This window comes from Mustelus asterias, chromosome 24, assembly GCF_964213995.1.
Source record: "Mustelus asterias chromosome 24, sMusAst1.hap1.1, whole genome shotgun sequence".
Classification (NCBI taxonomy): Eukaryota; Metazoa; Chordata; class Chondrichthyes; order Carcharhiniformes; family Triakidae; genus Mustelus; species Mustelus asterias.
Window position 1 is genome coordinate 56,162,933 of NC_135824.1, and position 14,553 is coordinate 56,177,485.

The 14,553-nt window shown below is 48.1% G+C and overlaps 1 protein-coding gene across 2 annotated transcripts in view; it reads left to right on the forward strand.

The window, feature by feature from the left end:
• The first annotated feature begins 10,337 nt into the window (after window positions 1-10,337).
• The window catches only part of LOC144511415 (TNF receptor-associated factor 3-like), a 40,435-nt gene continuing 36,219 nt past the window's right edge, over window positions 10,338-14,553 (forward strand). The window contains exon 1 of one of the 2 annotated variants that reach the window (XM_078241748.1): window positions 10,338-10,640. The gene's annotated coding sequence lies outside the window, so the exon portion shown is untranslated. The remainder of the gene's footprint in view (window positions 10,641-14,553) is intronic. The other variant, XM_078241749.1, reaches the window with a different exon arrangement.

Here is a 14,553-nt window from a genome sequence, read left to right on the forward strand (position 1 = left end):
CTCGTTGTGTGTCAATGGCCTCTGGCTTTTCGAGGCCTGAATTATAACCAGGCTATCATCATAGCCACCTCCTGCCAGGGAAACCTGGAAATAATATCGCGTCATCTTACCTTCTGTGTTTCAAGCGTGTTCAGATAAAACTTCCTTGTCTGAAACATACCACGAACCACAATCGGTAAGGATAGGCAACAACACCTCCTCCACGATCATCCTCACCACCGGTGCCCCACAAGGCTGTGTTCTCAGCCCCCTACTATACTCCTTATACACCTATGACTGTGCGGCCAAATTCCCCTCCAACTCGATTTTCAAGTTCGCTGACGACACCACAGTAGTGGGTCAGATCTCAAACAACGAAGAGACAGAGTACAGGAATGAGATAGAGAATCTGGTGAACTGGTGCGGCAACAATAATCTCTCCCTCAATGTCAACAAAATGAGGGCGATTGTCATCGACTTCGGGAAGCGTAAAGGAGAACATGCCCCTGTCTACATCTACGGCATGAAGTAGAAAGAGCTTCATGTTTTTAGGTGTCCAGATCACCAACAACCTGTCCTGGTCCCCCCCATGCCGACACTATAGTTAAGAAAGCCCCACCAACGCCTCTACTTTCTCAGAAGACGAAGGAAATTTGCCACGTCAGCTACGATTCTCACCAACATTTACAGATGCACCATAGAAAGCATTCTTTCTGGTTGTATCACAGCTTGGTATGGGTTCCTGCTCTACCCAAGACCGCAAGAAACTACAAAAGGTCGTGAATGTAGCCCAGTCCATCACTCAAACCAGCCTCCCATCCATTGACTCTGTCTACACTTCCCGCTGCCTCGGAAAAGCAGCCAGCATAATCAAGGACCCCACGCACCCCGGACATTCTCTCTTCCACATTCTTCCGTCGGGAAAAAGATACAAAAGTCTGAGGTCACGTACCGACCGACTCAAGAACAGCTTCTTCCCTGCTGCTGTCAGACTTTTGAATGGACCTACCTCGCATTAAGTTGATCTTTCTCTACACCCGAGCTATGACTGTAACACTGCATTCTGTACCCTCTCCTTTCCTTCTCTATGAACGGTATGCTTTGTCTGTGTAGCGCGCAAGAAACAATACTTTTCGCTAATACAGGTGACAATGATAAATCAAATCAGAGAAACTGGCAGGGAAGGTTAATACCTCACTGGGTGTGAAGAATAGAAATCTGCTGAGGGCCCAAATAACAAATGTCTTGTCAGATTCTACGGGCATCCCACAGCGCTGCGTAAGCAATGGGACTGAGTCCATAAGGCTGGGGCTGGGGCTATACTAGGTTGATCCCGGGGTTGAGAGGGTTGGCTTATGAGGAGAGACTGAGTAGACCGGGGCTATACTCATTGGAATTCAGAAAAATGGGGGGAGACCTTACAGAAACATATGAGATTATGAAGGGAATAGATAAGATAGAAGCAGAGAAGTTGTTTCCACTGGCGGGTGAAACTAGAACTAGGGGGCATGGCCTCAAAATAAGGGGGAGCAGATTTAGGACTGAGTTGAGGAGGAACTTCTTCACCCAAAGGGTTGTGAATCTGTGGAATTCCCTGCCCAGTGAAGCAGTTGAGGCTACCTCATTGAATGTTTTTAAGGCAAGGATAGATAAATTTTTGAACAGTAAAGGAATTAAGGGTTATGGTGAGTGGGCGGGTAAGTGGAGCTGAGTCCACAAAAAGATCAGCCATGATCTTATTGAATGGCGGAGCAGGCTCGAGGGGCCAGATGGCCTACTCCTGCTCCTAGTTCTTAGATAGGAGGAGAATTAGGCCATTCGGCCCACAGAGTCTGCTCCGCCATGGCTGATAAGTTTCTCAACCCCATTCTCCCGCCTTTTTCCCGTAACCTTTGACCCCCTTACCAATCAAGAACCTATATATGTCGGTCTTAAATACACTCAATGGCCCGGCCTCCTCCGTGGCAACGAATTCCACAGATTCACCACCCTCTGGCTGAAGAAATTCCTCCTCATTTCGGATCTAAAGGGTCGTCCCTTCACTCTGAGGCTGTGCCCTCGGATCCCAGTCTCTCCGACTAATGGAAACATCTTCCCCACACCCACTCTATCCGGGCCTTTCAGTATTCTGTAAGTTTAGTGAGATTCTCCCACCCCCCCATCCTTCTAAATTCCATTGAGTACAGACCCAGAGTCCTCAAATGCTCCTCATGTATCAAGCCTTTCTTTCCTGGGATCATTCTCATGAACCTCTGGACCCTCTCCAAGACCGGCACATCCTTCCTTAGGTATGAGGCCCAAAATTGCTCGCAATGTTCCAAATGGGGTCTGACCAGAGCCTTAAGCAGCCTCAGGAGTACATCCCTGTTCTTGTATTCTAGCCCTCTTGACATGAATGCTAACATTGCATTTGCCTTCCTAACTGCCGACTGAACCCGCACGTTAACCTTAAGAGAATCCTGAACTAGTCCCTTTGCGATTCCAACTTCTGAATTGTCTTCCCATTTAGAAAATAGCCTTCGCCTCTTTTCTTGCGACCAAACTGTGTCACTCCACACTTTTCCACGTTGTATTCCATCTGCCACTTCTTCGTCCACTCTCCAAACCTGCCCAAGTCCTTCTGTAGCCTCCCTGCCTCCTTGGTATGCTTGGTATGGCTCCTGCTTTGCCCAAAGCCGCAGGAAATAACAGAGGGTCGCGAATGAAACCCAGTCCATCACTCAAAACAGTCCCCCATCCATTGACTCTGACTACACAAGCGAAGTTATCAAATGTAATCACTGCCGTTCTGTTGGATTTGCAATCGCCATTTTAATGGAAGCCTCCATGAGTTCTCGCTGTGTCAGCAGCTCCCGAACCATCCGTTATTCCCTATTCATCGTTCAATTCCCAATCCAGGAAATCTAGGCTTTCAGTGCCTCAAGGGATTAGGTGGATTGGCCATGCTAAATTGCCCCTTAGTGTCCAAAGATGTGCAGGTTAGGTGGATTGACCATGCTAAATTGCCCCTAGTGTCCAAAGGTGTGTAGGGTAAGTGGATTGGCCATGCTAAATTGCCCCTTTGTATCCAAAGATGTGCAGGTTAGGTGGATTGGCCATGCTAAATTGCCCCTTTGTATCCAAAGATGTGTAGGTTAGGTGGATTGGCCATGCTAAATTGCCCCTTAGTGTCTAAAGATGTGCAGGTTAGGTGGATTGGCCATGCTAAATTGCCCCTTAGTGTCCAAAGATGTGCAGGTTAGGTGGATTGGCCATGTTAAATTGCCCCTTTGTATCCAAGGGGCACATCTTTCGGACTGTGGGAGGAAACCGGAGCATCCGGAGGAAACCCACGCAGACACGGGGAGAACGTGCAGACTCCGCACAGACAGTGACCCGAGCTGGGAATCGAACCTGGGTCCCTGGCGCTGTGAGGCAACAGTGCTGACCACTGCCCCTTGCCATAGAGGATTTGGATCGATTAAACCTGGCTGTTTTCTGGGATGTCACACTTAATCGCGGAGTGTGCAGAGGCACGGGACAGGACGCGAGCTTCGGTGAAAAGTGCAGCATGCCCGCCTCCAATAGCCATCGACGCCCCGGCCGTGTGGTTGTGAGGAAGGGGTTAAAGAGAGCAGAAAGGGTAAATTGGAGTCTGTGCTGAGTGAGTGTCTGTAGGGGTCTTGGCGTCAAACATTGAGGGACAAGTTTTGACTCCACGCTGACACCTACTGGAGGCTGAGGTGAGTGGAAAGGTGTCCTGTGATGCCTCGCAGGGTCAAATAGCCTGCTCATAATAACCACCACGTGGGCAGTTTTTAAGAAAAATTCTTCCATGGCCTCATTGGTAAGGCCAGCACTTGCTACCCATCCCTAATCGCCCCTTGAACTGAGTGTCTCACTCGGCCATTTCAGAGGGCAGTTGTGAGTCAACCACATTGCCGTGGCTCTGGAGTCACATGTAGGCCAGACCGGGTAAGGACGGAAGATTTCCTTCCCTAAACGGGACATTAGTGAACCAGATGGGTTTTTACAACAATCGAAAATAGTTTCATGGTCACCGTTACCGAAACTAGCTTTCAATTCCAGATTTTATTTACTGAGTTTAAATTCCACCGGCTGCCATGGTGGGATTCGAACTCATGTCCCCCAGAGCATTAACCTGGAGGCCTCTGGATTACTAGCTCAGTGGCAATACCACCACCTCTTTCGAAGTTGCAGAGGTACAAAAAGGCTCAGTGGAGTGAATGACTGGGGAAGGTATGGTAAATGTGTGGGGTTACAGGGATAAGGCGGGAGAGAGAGGGCCTGGAAAAGATACTCTGTCAGAGAGTCGGCGCAGACTCGATGGGCTGAATGGCCTCCCTCTGTACTGTGGGGATTCTATGACTCTATGAAATCCGAGGACTGTGGGTGGCACAGTGGCACACTGGTTAGCACTGCTGCCTCACTGCGCCAAGGACCCTGGGTTCGATTCCCGGCTTGGGTCACTGTCTGTGTGGAGTCTGTACATTCTCCCTGTGTCTACGTGGATTTCTTCCCTCAGTCCAAAGATGTGCAGGTTAGGTGGATTGGCCATGCTAAATTGCCCCTTAGTTTCCAAAGATCACAGAATCCTGCAGTGCAGAAGGAGGCCATTCGTCCCATCAAATCTACACTGACCACAGTCCCACCCCAAGCCCTATTCCCACAAACCCACACATTTACCCCGCTAATCCCTCTAATTTACACATCCTGGGACACGAAGGGCAATTTAGCATGGCCAATGCACCTAGGTAGAAGGTAGATGAGGGCAGTGCAGTTGATAGAATCATAGAAACCATAGAAAATTACAGCTCAGAAACAGGCCTTTTGGCCCTTCTTGTCTGTGCCGAACCATTTTTTGCCTAGTCCCACTGACCTGCACTTGGACCATATCCCTCCACACCCCTCTCATCCATGAACCCGTCCAAGTTTTTCTTAAATGTTAAAAGCATTTACCACTTTATCCGGCAGCTCATTCCACACTACCACCACTCTCTGCGTGAAGAAGCCCCCCCTAATATTCCCTTTAAACTTTTCTCCTTTCACCCTTAACCCATGCCCTCTGGTTTTTTTCTCCCCTAGCCTCAGTGGAAAAAGCCTGCTTGCATTCACTCTATCTATACCCATCAAAATCTTATACACCTCTATCAAATCTCCCCTCAATCTTCTACGCTCCAGGGAATAAAGTCCCAACCTATTCAATCTCTCTCTGTAACTCAGCTTCTCAAGTCCCGGCAACATCCTTGTGAACCTTCTCTGCACTCTTTCAACCTTATTTACATCCTTCCTGTAACTAGGTGACCAAAATTGTACACAATACTCCAAATTCGGCCTCACCAATGCCTTATATAACCTTACCATAACACTCCAACTTTTATACTCGATACTCCGATTTATAAAGGCCAATGTACCAAAGGCACTCTTTACGACCCTATCCACCTGTGACGTCACTTTTAGGGAATTCTGTACCTGTATTCCCAGATCCCTCTGTTCAACTGCACTCTTCAGAGTCCTACCATTTACCCTGTACGTTCTACTTTGGTTTGTCCTTCCAATGTGCAATATCTCACACTTGTCTGCGTTAAATTCCATTTGCCATTTTTCAGCCCATTTTTCTAGTTGGTCCAAATCCCTCTGCAAGCTTTGAAGACCTTCCTCACTTCCACTACACCTCCAATCTTTGTATCATCAGCAAACTTGCTGATCCAATTTACCACATTATCATCCAGATCATTGATATAGGTGACAAACAACAATGGACCCAACACCGATCCCTGCGGCACACCACTAGTCACAGGCCTCCACTCAGAGAAGCAATCCTCCACAACCACTCTCTGGCTTCTTCCATTGAGCCAGTGTCTTATCCAATTTACTACCTCCTCATGTATACCTAGCGACTGAACCTTCCTAACTAACCTCCCATGAGGGACCTTGTCAAAGGCCTTGCTGAAATCCAGGTAGACAACATCCACCGCCTTCCCTTCATCCACTTTCCTGGTAACCTCCTCGAAAAACTCTAATAGATTGGTCAAACATGACCTACCACGCACAAAGCCATGTTGACTCTCCCTAATAAGTCCCTGTCTATCCAAATATTTATAGATCCTATCCCTTATCACACCTTCCAATAACTTGCCCACCACCAACGTCAAACTTACTGGCCTATAATTTCCCGGATTTCTTTTGGAACCTTTTTTAAACAACGGAACAACATGAGCCACCCTCCAATCATCCGGCACCTCCCCCGTGAATACTGACATTTTAAATATGTCTGCCAGGGCCCCTGCAAGTTCAACACTAGCTTCCCTCAAGGTCCGTAGGAATACCCTGTCTGGTCCTGGGGATTTATCCACTCTGATTTGCCTCAAGACAGCCAGCACCTCCTCCCCTTTAATCTGTAAAGGTTCCATGGCCTCCCTACCTGTTTGCCCTATTTCCGTAGACTCCATGCCCGTTTCCTCAGTAAATACGGATGCAAAAAAACCATTAGTATCTCCCCCATCTCTTTTGGTTCCATACACAGTCTACCACTCTGGTCTTCAAGAGGACCAATTTTATCCCTCACTATCCTTTTGCTCCTAACATACCTATAGAAGCTCTTTGGATTTTCCTTCACTCTGTCTGCCAAAGCAACCTCATGTCTTCTTTTAGCCCTCCTGATTTCCCTCTTAAGTAGCTTCTTGCACTTTTTATACTCCTCGAGCATCTGATCTGTTCCTTGCTGCCTGTACATTTCATACAACTCTCTCTTCCTCTTAATCAGTGTTACAATCTCCCTCGAGAACCAAGGTTCCTTATTCCTATTTACTTTGCCTTTAATCCTGACAGGAACATACAAACTCTGCACTCTCAAAATTTCTCCTTTGAAGGCCTCCCACTTTCCATTTACATCCTTACCAGAGAACAGCCTGTGCCAATCCACACTTCCCAGATCCCTTCTCATTTCATCAAATTTGGCCTTTTTCCAGTTCAAAACTTCAACCCGAGGACCAGATCTATCCTTATCCATGATCAGGTTGAAACTAATCGCATTATGATCACTGGATCCAAAATGTTCCCTCACACTCACATCCATCACCTGCCCGAACTCATTTCCCAATTGGAGATCCAATATCGCATCCTCTCTAGTTGGCACCTCTATATACTGATGTAGAAAATTCTCCTGAACACATTTTACAAACTCTACCCCGTCTAAACCTTTAACAGTATGCGAGTCCCAATCTATATGTGGAAAATTAAAATCCCCTACTATCACAACTTTGTGTTTCTTGCAGTTGTCAGCTATCTCTCCGCTGATTTGCTCCTCCAGTTCTCGCTGACTATTGGGTGGTCTATAATACAAACCCATTAACGTGGTCATACCTTTCCTGTTTCTCAGCTCCACCCATAGGGCCTCTGTAGACAAGCTCCCTAATCTATCCTGCCTGAGTACCGCTGTAACATTTTCCCTGACCAACAATGCCACCCCCCCACCTTTTATCCCTCTGCCTCTATCCCGCCTGAAACATTGGAACCCTGGAACATTGAGCTGCCAGTCCTGCCCCTCCTGTAGCCAAGTTTCACTAATGGCTATAATGTCATATTTCCATGTGTCTATCCACACCTTCAGCTCATCTGCCTTCCCCACAATACTCCTGGCATTTAAATAGACACACCTCAAAAGATTATTTCCACCACACTCTACCCTTCCATTTGTGATTTTGCTTGAACTAACCTGTCTTTTGACCCCTGCTCCACTATCTGCTCTGGCACTCTGGTTCCCACCCCCCTGCAAATCTAGTTTAAACGCTCCCCAATAACACTAGCAAATCTCCCTGCAAGTATATTGGTCCCCTTGTAGTTTAGGTGTAACCCGTCTCTCTTGTACAGGTCCCACCTGCCCTGGAAGAGGTCCCAATGAACCAAGTATTGGTAACCCTGCCCCCTGCACCAGTTCCTCAGCCACGTGTTCATCTGCCCAAGCATCCTACTCCTGCCCTCACTTGCATGTGGCTCTACCTGGCATGTTGTCTACCTGGACTTTAGCAAGGCCTTTGACAAGGTGCCGTAGGTTGTTGCATAAAGTTAAATCTCACGCGATCCAGGGTGAGGTAGCTAAATGGATACAAAATTGGCTTGATGACAGAAGCCAGAGGGTGGTTGTAGTTTTTCAAACTGGAGGCCTGTGACCAGCGGTGTGCCTCAGGGATCGGTGCTGGGTCCACTGTTATTTGTCATTTATATTAATGATTTGGATGAGAATATAGGAGGCATGGTTAGTAAGTTTGCAGATGACACCAAGATTGGTGGCATAGTGGACAGTGAAGAAGGTTATCTCGGATTGCAACGGGATCTTGATCAATTGGGCCAGTGGGCTGACGAATGATAGATGGAGTTTAATTTAGATAAACGCGAGGTGATGCATTTTGGTAGATTGAACCAGGGCAGGACTTACTCAGTTAATGGTAGGGCATTGGGGAGTGTTACAGAACAAAGAGATCTAGGGGCACATGTTCATAGCTCCTTGAAAGTGGAGTCACAGGTGGACAGAGTGGTGAAGAAGGCATTCGGCACGCTTTGTTTCATCGGTCAGAACATTGAATACAGGAATTGGGACGTCTTGTTGAAGTTGTACAAGACATTGGTAAGGCCACACTTGGAATCCTGGACAGTTCTGGTCACCCTATCATAGAAAGGATATTATTAAACGAGAAAGAGTGCAGAAAGGATTTACTAGGATGCTACCAGGACTTGATGGTTTGAGTTATAAGGAGGGGCTGGATAGACTGGGACTTTTTTCTCTGGAGCGTAGAAGGCTAAAGGGTGATCTTATAGAGGTCTATAAAATAATGAGGGGCACAGATCAGCTAGATAGTCAACATCTTTTCCCAAAGGTAGGGGAGTCTAAAACTAGAGGTTTAAGGTGAGCGGGGAGAGATACAAAAGTGTCCAGAGGGGCAATTTTTTCACACAGAGGGTGGTGAGTGTCTGGAACGAGCTGCCGGAGGTAGTAGTAGAGGCGGGTACAATTTTGTCTTTTAAAAAGCATTTAGATAGTTACATGGGTAAGATGGGTACAGAGGGATATGGGCCAAATGCGGGCAATTGGGACGAGCTTAGGGGTTTGAAAAAAAAGGGCGGCATGGACAAGTTGGGCCGAAAGGCGTGTTTCCATGCTGTAAATCTCTATGACTCTATGACTCACCTAACCCACACATCTTTGGAGTGTGGGAGCACCCGGAGGAAACCCACACAGACACGGGGAGAAAGTGCAGCCTCCACACAGACAGTGACTCAAGCTGGGAATCAAACTCAGGTCCCTGGCGCTATGAGGTAGCAGTACTAACCACTATGCCATCGTGCTGCCCTAGATGTGCAGATTAGATGGATTGGCCATGCTAAATTGCCCCTTGGTGTCCAAAGATGCGTGGATTAAGTGGATTGGCCATGCTAAATTGCCCCTTAGTGTCCAAAGATGCGTGGATTAAGTGGATTGACCATGCTAAATTGCCCCTTAGTGTCCAAAGATGCGTGGATTAAGTGGATTGACCATGCTAAATTGCCCCTTAGTGTCCAAAGATGTGTAGCTTAGGTGGATTGGCCATGCTAAATTGCCCCTTAGTTTCCAAAGATATGCAGGTTAGACTGATTGGCCATGCTAAATTGCCCTTTAGTATCCAAAGATGTGTGGATTAAGTAGATTAGCCATGCTAAATTGCTCCTTAGTGTCCAAAGATGTACAGGTTAGGTGGATTGGCCATGCTAAATTGCCCTTTAGTATCCAAAGATGTACAGGTTAGGTGGATTGGCCATGCTAAATTGCTCCTTAGTGTCCAAAGATGTGCAGGTTAGGTGGATTGGCCATGCTAAACTGATCCTAGTGTCAGGGCAGGGTAAATGTGTGGGGTTACGGAGATAGGGCCTGGGTGGGATTGTGGTTGGTGCAGACTCGATGGGCCAAATGGCCTCCTCCTGCACTGTCGGGATTGTGTGATTCTATGAACAACAGAGTGACGATGGAAACGCCTTCTGTTAAAAACATGTGCAGCTTCCTAACGCCTCAGAATTCTCTCGTGAACTCTCCCCGAGGAAGGTGTCACGTCCAATATCAGTAACAGGGTAGTAGGGGGGAAGTGGGGGGGGGGGGTGTGTGGTGGGAAGGGATGGGGTCTACGTGTTAGAAATCCCTGGTGGAATCTCTCGGGGGTTTAATGCCTCTCTGTTAGATGCTAAAATGACTTTACGAACGTTGCATTGAAGGGGTCACGCAGAGGAAGAAAGACGCGAGGTCAGAGCTGACTTGGGGATTTCCAAAGGAAACCTATTTTTTTCTCTCTCTCTGTCTCTCTCGCAAGTTCTTGGAGAGGTACCAATTCAGAAAAGAGAGAGAGAGAGAGAAAGAGAGAGAGAGAGCCAGGGTACTTTCCAAATGCTAAGAGAAAAAAAACACAGAAAGACGAGACGTCGCTCTGAGCAGAGGGTGAGAACGACTGGCGAGGGAGAGCTGTTTAATCCATGGGGTGGTGCTCTTCCCAAACCTTCCTGCCCCTCCGTCAGGGAGTGTGAAGGGATCAGATTGGGTGCGGTGGGTAACGATGGCTGAAGTGTCAGCCCTGGTGGCAGAGGGGGACCGGAATCTTGCGTCCTGACTCTGTCAGGATACAACAACATTCGCTGAGGTGAGTGAGTGTCTTGTTCCTTTGGCTTTGGTCAACGGTTTGCCGAGGTTAATCTCTTCCAGACGGAGGAAATCCTCATTGGTATTTTTTTATTTTATTTGTCGCTGTCAGTCCCACAACAGAGGGTTTGGGAGTCCCAGGAAGTTTTGGTTTTGGCTTTTCATCATCACCCCCCCCCCCCCTCACGTTTGGCAACAAGGGTAAGGTACATCACTCCTGCAACCGTCAACACATCTTGGACATAGCTGGAGATTGGCCCCACTGCTAATTCGCGAAAGCTTGTCAGGCATGGCGTCTGGCCATGAGACTGGATATTAAAGGATATTAAGGGAAAATTAGAATCCCTACAGTACACACGGAGGCCATTCGGCCCATCGAGTCTGCACCGACCACATTCCCACCCATAAGACCATAGGAGCAGAATTAGACCATTCGGCCCATCGAGTCTGCTCTGCCATTCAATCATGGCTGATATTTTTCTCATCTCCATTCTCCTGCCTTTTCCCCGTAACCCCTGATCCCCTTATTAATCAAGAACCTATCTATCTCTGTCTTAAAGACACTCAATGACCCGGCCTCCACAGCCTTCTGCGGCAAAGAGTTCCACAGATTTACCACTCTCTGGCTGAAGAAATTCCTCCTCATCTCCGTTTTAAAGGATCGTCCCTTTCGCTGAATAGGGCTGAGGCCCTATTCGCGTAACCCCACGTATTTACCCCGCTAATTAGGGCGGCATGGTGCCATAGTGGTTAGCACTGCTGCCTCACAGCGCCAGGGACCCGGGTTCGATTCCCGGCCTTGGGTCACTGTCTGTGCGGAGTCTGCATGTTCTCCCCGTGTCTGCGTGGGTTTCCTCCAGGTGCTCCGGTTTCCACCCACACTCCAAAGATGGAGTCATACAAGTTTACAGCATGGAAACAGGCCCTTCGGCCCAACTTGTCCATGCCACCCTTTTTTTTAACCCCTAAGCTAGTCCCAATTGCCCGCATTTGGCCCATATCCCTCTATACCCATCGTACCCATGTAAATGTCTAAACGATGTGAGGTTTAGGTGGATTGGCCATGCTCAATTGCCCCTTAGTGTCAGGGGGACTAGCTAGGGTAAATGCGGGGTTATAGGGTAGGGTCTGGGTGGGATTGTACTCGATGCAGACTCGATGATGAATGTCCTCCTTCTGCACTGTTGGGATTCTATGATTCCAGGGTAAATTCATGGGTTTTTGAGGATAGGGGCTGGGTGGGATTGTGGTCGGTGCAGACTCAATGGGCCGAATGGCCTCCTTCTGCACTGTAGGATTCTATGATTCTATCTTCACTATCGGGCTGAGGCAGTTGCTGTTTTAGAGAGTAGTTTCTGGCTGTCTCTACGGAGCTGAGAGCTATCTGTGATACCTCTGAAGACATATCAACATCCCTACAACAATAGGATTGGTTCTCAGGTTACCAAAACATCTGTCTACATCAACAGGGACAAAGTAGAAAAGGTTGAGAGCTTCAAGGTTTTAGGTGTCCAGATCACCAACAACCTGTCCTGGTCCCCCCACGCCAACACAATAGTTAAGAAACCAACTCCTCTACTTTCTCAGAAGACTAAGGAAATTTGGCATGTCAGCTATGACTCTCACCAACTTTTACAGATGCACCATAGAAAGCATTCTTTCTGGTTGCGTCACAGCTTGGTATGGGCTCCTGCTCTGCCCAAGACCGCAAGAAACTACAAAAGGTCGTGAATGTAGCCCAATCCATCACGCAAACCAGCCTCCCATCCATTGACTCTGTCTACACTTCCCGCTGCCTTGGCAAAGCAGCCAGCATAATTAAGGACCCCACGCACCCCGGACATTCTCTCTTCCACCTTCTTTCATCGGGAAAAAGATTCAAAAGTCTGAGGTCACGCACCAACCGACTCAAGAACAGCTTCTTCCCTGCTGCTGTCAGACTTTTGATTGGACCTACCTTGCATTAAGTTGATCTTTCTCTACACCCTAGCTATGACTGTAACACTACATTCTGCACTCTCTCGTTTCCTTCTCTATGAATGGTATGCTTTATCTGTATAGCGTGCAAGAAACAATACTTTTCACTGTATACTAATACATGTGACAATAATAAATCAAATCAGATCAAACATCAAATTTAAATCTAATAGGCTGTTGTTATTCAAATGCCTGGTTTAAACTGATTAGTTAAAATTCAAAAACAGCCCGTTGTCTTGACAACACAACTGCCCGGCCTCACGAGACAATATTTCAGTCTGTGTACTCTATATGCACCCGCATCTCCTTTTTAAATCTCGAAGTACAAAACACCCCCTTTTCAACAATTTTACAAAGACCAATTCCAGAAACTCACCCAATGTTCTGGGGATCCGGGTTCGAATCCCGCCACGGCAGATGGTGGAATTTGAATTCAATAAAAAATATCTGGAATTAAGAATCTACTGATGACCCATTGTCGGAAAAACCCATCTGGTTCACTGATGTCCCCTTTAGGGAAGGAAATCTGCCGCCCTTACCCGGTCTGGCCTACATGTGACTCCAGAGCCACAGCAATGTGGTTGACTCTTAACTGCCCTCCAAGGGCAACTAGGGATGGGCAATGAATGCTGGGCCCAGCCAGCGACGCCCATGTCCCATGGATGAATAAAAAATAAACCTGCTTTACCTCTCAGTTCTGGCCCTGTAACCCTTTACCAGTCCTGCCTTGTGATCTCAGAAAGTTCTGGAAATACTCAGAAGGTGTGTGGAGAGAGACAGGGTCAACAGTTCGAGTCTGTGTGACTCTTCAGGGTCTAATCTTGTTCTGGAGAAGAGTTACACTCCCACTCTAGTTAGGGGGAAGATGATGGTGCAGTGGTATTGTCACTGGACCTGTAATCCAGAGGCCCCCAGGCTAATGCTCTGTGGGGACACAGGTTCAAATCCCACCACGGCAGCTGGTGGAATTTAAATCCAATTAATAAAACCTGGAATTGAAAGCTAGTCTCAGTAACGGTGACTGTGAAACAGTCATCGATTGTCGGAAAAAACCCATCTGGTTCACTGATGTCCCTTTAGGGAAGGAAATCTGCTGTCCTTACCCGGTCTGGCCTACACGTGACTCCAGATCTTAAGCAATGTAGAATCATAGAAGAATCATAGAATCCCTACAGCATAGAAAGAGGCCATTTGGCCCATCGAGTCTGCACTGATCAGAATCCCACCCGTAACCCCACTTATTTACACGACTGACCCGCTGACACTGAGGGGCAATTTAGCATGGCCAATCAACCTAACCCGCACAGCAATGTGGTTGACTCTCAACTGCCCTCCAAGGGCAACTAGGGATTGGCTATAAATGCTGGGCCAGCCAGCGACGCCCATGTCCCAGGAATGAATGATGAAAAGGATGCAATGGTGAGATTGAGATGTTGGAATTGTCAGACCTCCCTCTGGTGGGACCTGCCGCCTGGGGGGTGGTGGACCAGCCAAAAACCCATTGGCTTCTGGCGGGACTGGGCGATCCAGACGGGGAGGGAAAATCCCACCCAGAGAGAAATTATTTTCTGACATCCACGACCAGGGGGCGCCACAGGGGCCGAAGTGTAACGCCAGCCCCCAAGCTGGGTTTGATTGAATTTTGGCCATGTTGGCGCATTCAGTCCTTGATTTGTGAGTCGGGCCACCGCAGACCCCCCCCCCTAAACCTGGCGTCACCGGCCTGGATCCCACCCCCCCTTCCCCCCGCCCCAGACAGCGCTGAACGATGCACGCGCAGAGGGAAAAGGCTTGCGGAGATGGGAGAAATCTGGGACAAAACGCATCCCGAGGGGGCCTCGCTCAGGTTGCGGGGCTAAATGCCAAATTACAGCACCGTTCCGGAAAACCCATGATGGTTATTCAAGCCTGCCTGGGCCGCCGTCCCTCATGGTAAC